Source organism: Desmodus rotundus, chromosome 2 (assembly GCF_022682495.2).
Source record: "Desmodus rotundus isolate HL8 chromosome 2, HLdesRot8A.1, whole genome shotgun sequence".
Taxonomy (NCBI): Eukaryota; Metazoa; Chordata; class Mammalia; order Chiroptera; family Phyllostomidae; genus Desmodus; species Desmodus rotundus.
This window is the reverse complement of record NC_071388.1, coordinates 198,187,437-198,202,936: the sequence shown is the minus strand read 5'-3', so window position 1 is coordinate 198,202,936 and position 15,500 is coordinate 198,187,437. Positions and strand designations below refer to the sequence as shown.

General features: G+C 38.7%; 1 long non-coding RNA gene across 1 annotated transcript; it reads left to right on the top strand.

The window, feature by feature from the left end:
- The first annotated feature begins 2,345 nt into the window (after nt 1-2,345).
- On the top strand, nt 2,346-9,780 carry LOC128780340 (uncharacterized). The gene is made up of 3 exons (XR_008426264.1): nt 2,346-2,559; nt 7,569-7,877; nt 8,374-9,780. It is a non-coding gene; the product is annotated as an uncharacterized lncRNA (long non-coding RNA).
- Nucleotides 9,781-15,500: the final 5,720 nt, after the last annotated feature.

Sequence of the window (15,500 nt, the reverse complement as noted above, 5' to 3'; positions counted from 1 at the left end):
GAAAACAGAAAGAGAAACAGACAGAACTGGACGGAGGCACAACCCTGGAAGACAAGCCAGGAACACCTCATCTTCTATGCAAGTTTCCTAAGACTGACTCTGGGATAAGTATTGGTTTGTTTTAAAGGACTCCCTTACATTTTTGTATATTTTTTTTAAAAACTAACTGATTTTACTTTTTTTCTTAATAATGACTAAAGAAAATGCAGAGGGATATCTTTGTTTTTTCTAAATCAATGTAAAACATAATAGGCACATTGGTTAAAAGTACGGGAACTGTAATTAAAATGCCTGGGCTCCAATTCCACTTATTCGATGTTGCGGTAGTTTCGAAAATGTCTGAAACTCGTTTGCTATGTCTCCTATTAAGACACGAGGTTTATGACGCATCCCGGTTGATCTCTGCTGCCTTCAGTGACCCTTTGTCAGAAATAGGCTGTAGTGGTGGTGACTGGGAGTCACTTCGAAGGTTAGGTCAGAACACGGTATTCAGCCTCCGCTTGATTCTGCTGAGACACTTACTTTGAGAAGAGTTCCCATGATGTGAGAAATCCCTCTGAAGTGAGACTAAATACTGAAGACATCACTTGCAGGTGCTGTAGCCCACAGCCCCGGCTGAGCTGCCAGCCCATAGGTACGGTCAGACGGTCGTCATTCCCAGCCGCATGAGCGAGTAGTGCTGGGTGTCCTGCTGAGATGAGCCTTTCGGTGACTGCAGAGCCAGCCATATCTAACTTCAGCAACACGAAAGGCCCCAAGAGAGAACTACTAAGTTTCCACTGCACTGCATTCCCGATGCACAAAATCATAAAATAAAATGGTTACTTAAACTGCTATGTTTTGGGGCATTTTACTACTTAACAGCAGTAACTGACACAGAGGTGTTTTCTTGGGTGATTAAGTTAGTATTTCTAAGTCTTTGTGCCATTAGACACATAAGGAGGACGATCACTGGTCTAGAATAGTCTTCACATGCTTTCATTTGCACCTCTTTGGGGTAATTTTCTTCATTAAAAAAGTCAGTTTTCTACATATCATTTACATTCACAGTAAAGCAAATGAGGAAGTGAAAGATCATCAAGACTAATATGACCAAATTTACTTTGAGATTATAATCACAAGGCAAAGCAAATTTACAAAGAAAGAATCCAGGAAAGACTTAGAATATTGTGGCATTTGGTCTGATGTTTGGATGTTCCCTTTTGAAAATGTCACTGTGAATATAGATCCCAAGAGAGAAGTTGGTCTCTGAACCACACACCGAGTAGAACAGTGCCGTAAAAAGACTTTCTACAAAGATAGAAATATTCTATATCTGCACTGCCCCAGAAACATATCTATTAAGCTTTTAAAATGTGGCCGATGCAACTAAGGAAATAGTTAATTAAAATTAGAATGTAAATAGCCACATGAGGCAAGTAGCTACTATATTGGTAACACAATACTGGATTATGCTTGCTAATCAAGTTTATGCCTGAACACTGATAGTGATAGGAAACTTTCTACCTGAAGCAGTTTGCTTCACTCCCAATATTTGTAATTTTAACCCAATTGGTTGTAAATCTGTATCTGTAAATACAAAGAAGAGGCATAGTGCGGTAGGTAGAATAATCACCTTCCCCCACCCCCCTTACACACCCACATAACCATTTTCTAATTCCCAAGATTTCAATATGTTATGTTACGCAGCAAAGGGAAATTAAAGTTGCCAATGAAATTAGGTTGCTAATCAGCAGATAAAAAATTATGTTAAATTATTTTGGTGACCCCAATATGATCACAGGGGTCCTTAAAAGAAGAAGGATGCAGACGAGGATGGTCAGGAAATGATGGAAATAGGGTCAGAGTATAACCAAACCCAGGTCTGGCTGCCCACCGCAAGGAAAGCCAAACTCGTGAGACTGGTGGTGGTGAGAAGGAAGTGGTTGACTCAGATGCTAGCCCCCCGAGAAGATGGGTGACTTTCACCCCAGTGCCCATCTTAACATCTCTGTGTAGGCAGAGATTTTTATAAGCAGAGAGAGGGAAAGCAGAACGAAGAGATCAAGGGGAGGGGGTCGAAAAATTCTCTACATGCAGATCAGCACAGTCCATTCCAATAATAATCTTGAACTGGTCCAGTGATGGTCTGGTGTGTGTCATCCTGGTTTTATTTCATCCTGGTTTTATGGTTGAAGGTCAGCAAAAATCCCTCAGAGCTGAGATGACTGAAGGTCAGAGTCTGTGTCTTTTGAAACTAGTGGTTAGAATTCTTATACAAATATGCTGTTTATCTACAAGTTACACATTAATCAGAGTCAACATTTATAGAAACAATGTCAAAAGAATGATAAGGTTGATTTCAATTCCCCACTGTTACAAGAGAAATATACATTGCTAAATTTGAAGACGATGGAAGGGGATCGTGAGCCAAGGAATGTGAGCAGCCTCCAGAATCTAGGACAAAAAGCAAGGAAATGGATTCTCTTTTAGAGCATCCAGAAAGGATGCAACCCTGCCAACACCTCGACCTTAGCCCAGTGATACTCATGTCAGACTTCTGACCTCCAGCACTGTCAGGTAATAAATTTATATTTTTCTAAGCCAGTAAGTTTTTTGTAATTTGTTGGAGTGGCATTAGAAAACTAAGTACATCATAAATGAAAGCCTTAATGAATCTAACGCGAGAGTTTTCCTCTAACTTTAAACCTCCCTGGGTTCTATAACTGCTCAGCTGTCATAATCCCATTTCCCTAATCTACCTGGATCAGGGTCCTCTGGACAGAAGTCTGGTTGGCTGACACAGCACTTATAGCATGTCACCCAGCATGGGACACAAAGGCCCATCTGTGGGGACTAGGCATTGCCCCCCTCTTGCCTGGACCTTATTATCATTTCCATCTATGAAAGCTCAGAATGTTTTAGCTTTTCTGGGAGCCACGTCTCATGATTGAATGAATGAAGCTACACATTAACCAACTACCCCCACCCCCCACACACTATTTTTCACAGATGCTGCTACAAAACCACCAGTTCTCTAGTAATATTTTGTCCATTATCTAGTGTGTAAAAACATCATGGGATTTGAATTCCGAAGTGCCTGCTCTTCCAATCTTTTGTTTTCTACAAATTTTACTTTGATCCCATTAATATCCTCATCCAGGTAATTAATAAAGCCTTGGCAGAGGACAGGCAGAGGACAAGGTTCCGTGGTACAACCTGTAGACTTCACTCTCCCTTCATTCATTCATTCCACAAAACGGATTTAGTACCTACAGTAGGGTGACCCTACTGCCCAGGTGGCCTGAGGTGGAGGGCTTCCTGGAATTGGGGACTTTGTAGTAAAACTGGCACAGATCCAGGCACATAGGGATCGCAGACCATCCTAAATTTCATGGTGCCTCCCTTCATTTTGGGGCACTAGACAATAAAACCAAAATAAAGCACAGTCTGTGCTCTCAAGAATCATATACCTATAATTTAGTTTTCCCCCAAATTTCTTTTTTCAATGAAATTTTTGAGGTAAATTTTTGGTTAATAAAATTATACAGGTTACAGGTATACAATTCTGCAATACATCATCCGTACATTGTATTGTGTGTTCACCACCCCAAGTCTTCCATCACCATTATCGCCCCTTACCATTTCCTACCACCCCCATCCACCCTCCCTCTGACCATCACCATACTATTGTCTGTGTCCATGAGACTTTCTTCTTTACCTTAAGATTTTCCTTTACTACCTACTTTTCTGTGATAGCCAAGAAGATCGATTTAGTTTTACTCTCTGTAGTTTAGGCTAAAAAATAGACATTTCTACATTTTATTTCTTTAAGTATATCTCCTTACCACTTTGAAATTATATCAGCTTCTGATTACAGAAACCAGAAACTTTAAAATAGTGAAATAGTTTTATTCTTAAGTCACTAAGACTCTGGAAGAGACTGCTCAGGGCTGTTAGAATAGTTCCATGGATCCAGGCTCCTCCTCCCTTTCCACTCTGTCATATTTGCCTGTGTTCATCTTTTTCTGGTTGCAAAGGGGCTGACCCATGTTCTTGGTTCAAGGGTAAAAGTTGTATGCCAGCTAAGTTTGCACCTTTTAAAAGAAATTTTCCTCCAATGCTCAACCCAACAAGTTCCAACCCAATCAATGTCTTGTTCAATATCTCGTTAAGCAGAATTTAGTCATTTAATCACATTTATCTGCAAAGAAAGTGAGAGATATATTTTTTGAGCTGGGCATATCATTACCATCATGACCACCATTCCCATTAATTAATTATGTAATTAAGAAAGAAGAAGGAATCAGATATTAGGTAGTCAGCTACCTCTCTGAACCTCACCGTCTCTTTTAAAATTGCCAGCCTCCCTACCTTCTAGTTAATGCTTGCTCTCTCCTTGAAATCTCTTTGTCAAGTGCCTCAGTGAAATGTTGTTATACAATGTCAAGAAGATACTGCTAGTCTGCTATAGTAATTGTAATCTTATCATAAAAACTTGCAAGCAACTCCAGCTAAACTAATAGAATCTGTATGAATTTATAACCCAGAATAATGGTTTCAAGAAATGGGGTGGCTGTCACTTAACATTTCCAGTCTAAAAACTAAAGTAACTGATTCTTTTTCTTTTTCTTTCTTTCTTTTTTTTTTTACATTTAGAATTATATTCTTTAAGGGTATCAGCAACTACTAAACTAAAGTTATAATTAAGCATGTAAATATCTTAAATCTCATATTTAAAAGAATGTAAAGACATTTTATTAGTCTATTTTGAATAATGTTTAACATTTCTTTGAACAGAAATACTATTCTAGACACAGCCCGTCTTTGAGGTTAAGCTAACACCATTCCCTTCAAATGCAAGCACTAAAACAAGGACATTTTCTGACCTTTCTGTGAAAGCTGAGTAATTATTTTGAGTAATTATTTGGTTATAAAGTGCCAAGTGGATTAGCTAAAAGCTGCAGTCCATGGGCTTGTGACATTACATCACAGGGTTTTAAGCATAGCTATCGACACTGAAAGGATACTCAGTATGTGGAACCCGCTGCTAGAATACACTTGTCCTATTTCAGTCAAGATAAAAGCAGAGTAGAGGAAGAGGGTGATAAAGAATGGTTCCTGGACCTCTCGTTCCCTCAGGTAAATACACTCCTTCCAATCCACATCTAAGTAATGCATTTAGATAAAGACAGACACCACTCCTACTAATAATTCTAACTACCTCTCATTTTAATGTGCCAAGAATTGTGCAAAGAATGTTAATCCATCATCTCTAATGCACATGTCAAATGTATGACAAACACATTAAAATCTCCATTTTACACTTAAGGAAACCGAGATCAGAAAAATCGTGTAACTTGCCCCATGTCAGGATGCAAATTTATGTGCACGAGTCTCCAAAGCACAGCCTGTCTTTCCAGGATATTTCTCAGCCATATCCACAGTTTCTGTGAAAACTCTTCAGCCAACAGATTGTCTGAGTATTTGTTGTTTTTATTTGAGAGCCTTAAAGAAGCCCTGGACTTAGGAGACAGAGTTCCAATTGAGTCTTGACTTGATTTGCCACTTACCAACTCTGTGAACCTGTGTTTGTCTTTTCATTTCTCTGGGTCTCAGTTTCCTCATCTGTATGAGATCACAATTTCTGTATCAATAGTCATATCTGTGATACAGAGTTATTGATAGAAGTAAAGAGGATAACACAATAAAGACTGGGGCATAGTAGAATAGTCGACAAATGTTGCTTAAATCATGCACTCATCACTACAGAATTTGTAATTAAATGACCTACATCTAAATAACCTTTAAGATTTCATCCTAAGTGCCCATCAATAAATGGGTGGATCAAAAACACTGGCATCGAACTCAGAATTTGAACTCATGTTATAAACTTCACTGAGTATGAAGTTGTTAGGGTGGTGAGACACCTGGTGGCCACATAAATGTGCTGGTGGCCTGGGGACTTGAAGAGAAAACAGCGTGGAAAGACAGTGAAAGGGAACGCCATTTTTATGATATTTTTTAGAGGAGGCAGAGTTACCAAAGTAAGGGACCTATAAAGTTTGGGTTCTCCAGAAGCAGGCATGAGGTAGAGTTTGGGATGCAAACTATTTTTTAGGAATTGACCTCGGAAAAAGGAAGGAAGAAGAAGCAGGCTAGAGTGGAAGGTAAAATTAAACTAGGTTCAAACTCTTGGCAAACTCAATGAGTATGGCTTATCAGATCATCCCACATCAAGCAGATATGACCAGGCCTTATCTCACCAATAAACACATCCCTGGGAAGAGTATACCTCGTTTGAGATGGTTCTCCACAGACCCTAAAAAAGTGAAGGCTGCGTGCTGGTTACAGTAAATCCTCTCTTGTAGTGGCACCTGGGTAACAACAAATCTCAGTTTCGACCTCAAGGCCATAGTGGGCTTTGGATTTATGAGACCAGGAGGCCAAGAGCCCTAAATTGGGATCGTGACATCAGATATAAGTTCTAAATGCTTCTCCATCATTCTGCCACCTCTGACTTCAAATGTGTCACTCGATAATCAATGCCTTAACAGTTTTCCTGTCTATGGAACAGACATTTGGCGTCCACGACCTCTGAAATTCATCTAGTTTCTAATATTCTACAGTTCTATAATTTATGCTCATCAAGATGTATTTACCGAAGATGACTACTGGGCCAGCCATTTCTCGGCATGTAGGATACACCATTGAAGAAAATCAACCAAAACCCCTGCCCTGGTGCAGTGGTCATTCTAGTGGTTACAAAGGTATCTTCATTATAAGAAAAAGCAATGAAGAAAAAATTTAATCAACAAATTTGTTTAAACTACTGTAACATTCCATGATACTGCTTCAAAGCAGAAGAATTTGATATTGGAGGTGCCAGGGAACTATATTCTAAAAGTAATTTAACAAATTGTTTATGGGGTCACGTCATAGCTTAAATGCACTGTACAGGCTGTAGGATATTCTTTCCACCTTTTGTCTATGAGAGCTAATAAAATTTTGACAACCCTTCCTTATTGGCAAAGGCTGGGAAGGAAATTAAGGTCTAGAGGGAAGAAAATAAAATAGACTTTTGGAAATTTGGGCTGAAAATATGTCAATACTCTTCTCAGTGATTCATCTAAAAAGTATTAAAACCACGATCAGAACACAAGATAGGACAACGAATAAAGAATATTTTACTTTATCTTACATGTGCCTAAATATTACATTTTTCATTTCTGCTGTTGTGATGGGGGCTGGGAAACATTCCATAAAACTGTCATTATAACTATGACATATCCCTTTTAAATCCAACCATCAACACTGTTCATGCTAGCTGGCTGATTAAAATGTTAGGTAAAGCCGAGGATATATTTTGAGGGGAAGGGTCTTGATTTAGTAGGATTTAATACGTCAACTTAAGTGAATGTTATATTACTGAATGGGTTTTTGACAAGATGATCGTAATGTGTGATTGAACAATAATAGTCAAATCTCCGTTGTGGAGGAAAGATAAAAGCTCATGACCTCGAGCTACGAACCATATTTAGAAGAATCTCTGCAGCATATTTCGGCATATTGAGCTTTTGTCTTCCTAGGTGGACCGGAAGATCAGTGTGAACACTACACAAAGATCTCTGCCCTTTCCTTGGTACGCATCCCAGGGAAACTTGACTTCTGGGCCCTAAGGAACTTCCCTTGGGCCCAGAAATGCGCTCCCCCCTGACAGAAGCATTGCAAATGTTGAGGCTGATTGGGTCTCCAGGCCTGTCCGTGATTCGTGGAACGCAGCAAGATCTCGCCTATGGAGGAGTCCACTTCTAGAAATGGCAGACTGGATAATTCAGACTGGCTTTCCTGCTGGGAACAACTAGCCAAGACGAACAACAACAAAAATCCACTTGAAGGTAGTAAACAGCTACTACAGCATACAGAAGTGTGCTACAGGAAATGTTTTTCCGAGGAAACAGTAGTACAGTAGAGAAAAATATGGTACATTCTTTTGTGCTGTGAAAGCCATATTTGGGGGTGGGGTTGTCCAAGAAAATTATGCTTCCAAGTACCAAATGTTGCACAGATTTGTTGTCATCAGAGACAAGCCCATCACAGCTGGAATTTCAAAGGGGATTGGGTAACTTTTTGTGCCAGCACACACACAGCTGTGTTCGGTAATTTATAAGCAACACCTAGCAAGCGGAAAGGAGTTTCTCATAAGAAGATAATTGAGTGCATTAACAAGCCTTGGTTCATTAATTAACTGGAGAAACGTTCAAATAAGCTGGACTTGGTAGTCAGCCCATTTCCTTTGCTCTTGCATGGAGAAGGGTGGGGCAGAGAGGGAGGAGCCGTGATATAGTTTCTAAAGAAAGATACACCACTGCATCTTGTTTTTGTCCTCTCTAGATCCCAGCGCGGCTTAACTTCTCACAGCGTGACATCCGGCTTCTGAAGGAGAGTGTCCCGACACCGAGCATCCAAAGAGACCTGGGTGGAAGCTGCAAGGCTTCTTGTGACCTGGTCTCAGACATCTTAGACTGTTATTTGTAATGCGTGTTACTTGTCAAGAGCCACTAAGACCGGCCTAGATTACCGAGGGAAGGAAATTGTCCTCCTGATAGGAGCAGCAGAGGGAAATAGCAGAAGGCACTTGTCTGCGGAGACCATCACAAAATCCATACTTCAGGCGGTGTCCATACTTCGACAACAAAAACGTCTGAAACTTTATAAACAGAAGGTCGAGAAAGCACAGGCGCATTAACCTGGATCACAACCTGATGGTATTCTAAAACCATGTTCCTCTCGGTAAATGGTTGTAGATGCTTCAGCGAGAGTTAACGGTAAACATGTTATTAAATCTGCTCACTACATCAGAACCATACTTCCCATATTTGTGGCTAACTTTACAAGCATATCTGGTTAGTTCAGAGCAACACCCAAATACACGACAAAGATATCTCATTCCTTGCCCCTACGTGCGAGAAGTATTTTAAACATCTGCTGCCTCTATAATTATTTATTTATCCCTTAATAGCATTGCCAGATAAAATACACTATGCCCACTTAAATCCAAATTTTATATGAACAACGATATTTTCTCATGTGCACTAGTACTGAGTGGGACATGCTTATGCTATAACAATCCACTGTTTATCTAAAATTCAAATTTAACTGGGCATCTTGTGTTTAGTTGGTGACCCTATCCCTGAATAACGCTGTGATTTTATTTCAGAAGTTTTCCCTCAAATGTGTCAAGTTGAGAATAACTTTTGCATTTGGCTTCAAAATTATGATGTTTTACTAAGTCCATAATATAATTGAATCCTCTGCATCTAGGTAATCCGTATCTAATTACAAACAATCGAGGGTTTTTTGGGTATGAGTGAGGACAGGAAGACAGAGATATCAAGGATATGTAGATGCTTTCTTAAAGACATCGAGATAAATGGGTCATTTAACATTTTTCAGTAACTTTAGCATCACGGCACATTTGCAGAATTAGTACAGATTTTTTTTTTCTCTTGGTAACCCCGAAGTCCACCTTGTTGTAATTAATTACATTTTCTTCTTTTTGGAGTAGAGTTAAAAACAGCTGGTCACCACATGAAAATACTTCATCTATTTAAAGGCAAATGTTATCTCTGAGCTTTGTCTTCTTCAGGCCAAATTATGTCTGCTCATTTTTCTTCTTTGGTTCTAGTTCCAATCCTTTTGTCATTTCTGTTTTTCTCTTTTGGCACCATAATGAATTTTCCACACTTCTAAAATTATACAGATTGAAATTAGATTTAGCATTCAAATAAGTCCTTAATAGTAAATATAACCATAAACATTGCTATGGTTGTATTTTATTTCAAATGCATAAAACATTTAAAATACATTGACCAAATATGGATAAAACCAATAGATAAGTTAAAATGGAACTCTATTTTTAAAAAACAAAATAAAATTCTAAAAAAAAAATCAAACAATGCAAAAGAAGTCAGGAAAAGTGGGACAGGGGAACAGAAAATAGAAGTGATGACTGAAAACAAATAATAAGCCATCATATCAATAATTACATAAATGTTAATTGACTAAACACTCTACTTAATAGGTAGAGATATTCATAATGAATCATAAAGCAAAACAGCTATGTGCTATCTACAAGAGATACTTTTTAAATACAGACACACCAGTAAGTGGAATAAATATGTGGAAACACTGTATATAGTCTATACATACTATACATGCCATTATAGCATGCAAACAGTACACATAAGAAGAATGAGGGGCTATATTAATATTAGATTAAAGTATTAGATTCAAGAAAAATATGCAAAATATAAAGAGGACTATTTTATAATGATAAAAGGGTTAATTCTTCATAAAACCTAAAAACCTTAAATGTCAATGCACTTAAAAACAGCCTTACTGTATGTGAATCAAAAATTGACACATAAGTAACAGATAAGTAAACAGTTGTGTGACCATCGCTGGAAATGTTAACACCCATTGCTCGGCAACTTACATGGTTACTAGACACAAAGTTGTGTAAAACAAACATCATCAACAATCTTGACCATACTGACACTTAGGGAGCACTACCCTGAACGAAAGCAGAAGGCGCATTCTCCGTGCTTTAGCCAGCGCAGGTCACTCCTGGGGCCATGAAATGCGTCCCAGTAAATTTAAAAGAACTGACATCAGGTAGAGATTATTTTCTGACAACAAAATTAAATTAAAATGCATAAATGTCTTTCAGAGATTTTAATTATCATCGCACACATTTCCCCACTTTTCATAACATAATTTACATTTCCTCTGGGTATACTAATCCTGTTTGTTTGGACATTTCTCTAGTCAGTTAATGAACCCAGGCTCATTAATATCTTCAATTATCTTCTTATGAGAAATTCCCTTCCACTTGGATGTTGTTTGTAAATTAACAAATGCAACTTGCTTGATAAAACATAGTCAGTGTATGTGTGCTGGCTGGCATAAAAAGTAACCCCACAGCCTCTTAAATTCCAGCTCTAATGGGCTTGTCTCTGACCTCATCAAATCTGTGCAGCATTTGGTACCTGGAAGATAATTTTCTTGGACACCCCCTCCCCCAAACACGGCTTTCATAGCACAGTGTTATCTGTAGTTTCTGATCAAACTTCCTTCTTGACATCACGGATCCCCACCCCCAGTTCCCTCCTTGGAACTCTTCTCCCTGTGTACTTCCCCTAGCAGGGGTGTCCTACCCAGTTTGGAGTTTCTGGGCCACACTGGAAGAAGAGTTGTTTTGGGCCATACATTAAATACACAAACACTAACAAAAACTGATGAGCAAAAAAAAGGTATTAAGTAAATTTATGATTTTGCGTTCAGCCACATTCATAGCCATCCTAGGCCTCGGGATGGACACCCCTGAAGGATCTCATCCATCCCTGCATCTTCCACTCCACCTCTGTGCAGATCATTCTTACTTTTACACTTAGTTCCATTCTTCTTGAGCTTCAAGTTGATAATCGCCATGTGGCTTTGTGGGTATGGACCCTATACTAAAAATCCATGGGTGAACAAAATTATTACATTCCTAGATTTCTCTTCACGAAGCCACCTGAAGCTTACTCTGACCACCCAGGCTTCATGGAAATCAATCCCAGTTGTTAGTGCCGTTTCTTGCTTCATGAAGACAGGGCACAATCTCAACTCATTGAAACCCTTTCCAGCCATCTGTTACCCGGCGGTGCTAGATGCTATCTGAATGCTTTCTGTATCAGACCAGGCTGAGCTGCATTGCTGCTTCCAGACTACACTTGGGGGAGAGGAATATTTAGTAAGTCTGCATACCTGCGGTGAAGGTCCTACATTTTCAGACAAATCCCATTGTCCACCCCAGAGTGCTCATAGTTTGCAGCCTTGATCCCCCACTCTCTGCAGGATCCACCCACTGTCAACCTCTTCCAAATATGAGGGACAAAATAATTTATTTTATTCTTTCCTTGACCTCAAAAACACTTAATCCCTCTATTTGTTCTTCCTCTGGAACAGTCAACACTATCTCTTCAAGTAATCTGAGTTTTTTGCAATGAAGGTCAAGAAACAGTATTCCAGCAGTATTTGATTTCTGCCCTGCAAAAAAGAAAAAAAAAATTCCTAGGCAAGGAAATGTTAAAGTGCGTCTGTTTGCTGGATCAGGGGAGGGAGGAAAATGCAGGGTGAGCACGTGTGGGTTAAGGTCTCAATTAGCTCTAATGTACCTTCCTGATGACTTCCCCTCCTGCCATAATCATTTATAGACATTGCTATATGTGGGCCAGATATCACCTAACTTAATCATTGCTCCTCTTCTGTAAAGTAGACATTAGTTTTATCTTTTTTACATCATCATTTTTAAGCTAACATTTATTATACACCTCCTGTGTGTTAAAAAACTTTACAAGAAGTAACTAATTTCATGATCACAATAACCTTATTGGGGAAATACTATTATCATCCCTATTTTTCACTTAGAAGTTTAGAGCAAGTAAGCCACGCTTGTATTCAGCAAAGGGCGGAGTTAAGATTTTTAATGCAGGATGATTGACACCTGCTTCCTCTCTCTTAACTTTTAACCACCATATGATATGACTCTTTTCCTACATATGCAAGTGTATTTTAACACATGTCCACAATTAACCTGAAAACAGGCTTTTTTTATGTCTGTTATTGATCCCACCAGTACCAGGCTCTTGGAGCTCCAAATTTGAAGTTATCTTTTGCTCCTTCTTGCTTTGTCCATTTTCGGCCACATACTAAGTCTTAAAAATCCTACTTCTACTCTATCTCTTCAATTTTTCCCCTTCTCCATTCCTTTTCAGATTTCTATGATGTCTTTATTCAACTGCTACAATATTTTCCAAATGCTTTCTTAGCTTTTTGTCTCTGCTTTCTGTAGGTCATTTTACATACTGGTGCAAAGGAGCTCTTGCTAAGACATGTCCAATCATTACTCCACTGCCAACGAAACTTGTGACACAATGCTTTATTCTGGATACCAAGTCCTCTGCAGTACTGAGCCAACTTTTCCGTTCTGATCTCTTGCCTTATGCTCTGCCTACTTCCCTCATGTCACAATGCAAGTTCGCTATTTATAATTTTCTGAGCATAACCTCAACCCTTCTCCATTCTTTGCTTCTGCACATGTTATTTCCTCTCTCTGAAATACCCAAATATCCACTCTCCCTCCAAGGATCGCAATGAATGTCTACTAACCTATTTCAGAAAAACTTTTTGCTGAGAGATTACTGGTGCTCACCCATATCCAGTTCTTGTTTCTTTCCTGAACACACAGAAAAACAAGACTTCCCAACCCCTTGCAGTTAAGTAGAGCTTTATGACTAGTTGTAGCCAATGGAATGGAAGTGGAAGTGGCACACACGTGAATTGAGATGTTTAAGGCCACATGTACCATCCCTTATGTTCCCTACTTCTGTGACCCTGAATGTTATGTGTCCTGAATGGCAAAAGCTACAGTATGGTGGAGTCGTCATCACCCTGGGTCCCTGAATGACTGGGTGGAGCAGAACTTTTCATTAGCCCACACTGGGCATATAAGAAAAAGGAGAAATAACTTTGTTTTGGTAAGCTATCTTATTTTCCTGGTACTTTTTTTGTTATATGGTATAACCTGCCTTTAATAGCACAACTTCCTAAATTCTCCTTTTCCAAGTATAATTTCTTTCTCCTTTAAACCAGAAATTCATTTACAGTTTTTATGATGTCTTATTACTTGTATGATAGTTATTTGTTTAGTTATTTAATTTTTCTTATAAGTAAGTCCTTATTGGTCAAGGGGCTGTCTTTTAGTCATTTTTTATTCAATGCCTACTATTTGAGAGACACTAAGCTACATGTTAGTGACTCTGTGTCCATTATATGAATAATGCACAGCTAGTACAATTAATGAATGCTTCTCAAATTGAAAACAACATGATATTTGGGATAAGAAGAATGACCCAGAATTTATTTAGGCAAAATTGTCATACTCTCAGCAAATTAAAAGAAGTATTGCCTCTTTCTTTTCCTGGCTGTGATTTATAGTCAAAGAAACCAAAGGAATACAGAAGTATCACAATTTTAGATATAGAAATATTTATTTATTATAGATCTTGCATACTATCAAACTTATGGAACTCTACAATGTCAAGATCTTTAAACTCTCTATAATTTAATTAATAATCCTCACCATAATGATCACTTCAGGTACCATGTACATAACTACATAGCAAAGACAGAATTAGCCAATGAACAAGAAATAATAAAAGCAATCAAATCACTTTATAGTTTAATTGATATCCCTTTGTGAGTAAAATGTACATATGTGTGTGTGTATGTGTGTGTGTGTGTGTATGTATATATATATTTCTCTTAAGTGGCCTGAGTGATATTGATTACATTCTTGTCTGTTTCATTTCCAGAATTAAGTGCTCTGGGTGTGATTCAGGGCAGAAACTAATAGAATTTGTGACATGTCAGCTCAAATCCATCACCCACAGCTGTAGTTGTAAACATTTATCTGTTTTGAGTTGCCCAGAATTTACTTAGCTGTTAATAAGAGATTAATCGACCAACAAATATCAATCAAGCACTTGCTTTGTCAAGTCTGTAAAGAGAAATGGTGAATTACTAGCTCCTTGAAGAAAAGGACATAAAGTATTGAAATAACCTGATAAACAGTTTTTCAGGTTAAGAGAAAATTCTGTGGAGAGAGATGAGAACACAGTGCCCATAGAAGTTAATTGGATTGTATTTTCTGTTAAGGATAAAACACTTCATTTTGACCTATTCAATTTGACCTGTTATCCCAGGAATGAATCAGAGAGTTTATGATATTAGGATAAAGCAAAGACCATGAAGGATTAATTATGAAGTATATATACAAAGGTCTTGTTTTTATATTTTAAAAAAAGTAGAATAAAAGTGTTTAATTCAGATCCTTAACAATCAGGAATCTGGTTCATTCTGCCTATTGGCTGACTGGGACAGAGTCAGAGTATGTCAATTAGGGTCTCTGTTGAGAGACCAGAAACCAACTCTGGAGTCTTTTAAGAAAAATAAATAAACTTAGTGGAAGGATACTGAGAAGCTCCCAGAATCCAGGAAACACTTTGGCCATCGCAGTTCCAGAGGGAGAGGACTCCGGGCAGCTGCTGTCAGGGTCCCAGGATCAGGACTTCGGGAGTCTCCCCAGAACTTGGACATAGAAGGGCCTGGTCACAATCAGCTTCCTTCTCCCAGTCACCTGGAACAGAGTCTGTCTTCAGCCTCACTTGGGCCTAAGCTTGAGGAGGTAGGGCATTCATGTGATATCCTTCTGAATCTTCTGGTTACCAAAGAAGGACAAAAGGGGGACAGACACTGGGTTTCCCCGAAGCACACTTAGCCTGGGTGTCCTCCTGTCCTCTAAAGCAAGGAGACTGGATCCCTTAGAGCTGTCATGTCCCTTGAATTTTTTCCCCATTAAAGCCAAAAAGTCCCATATATCTAAGATCTATTTTTAGAAGGCACCTTAATCAATG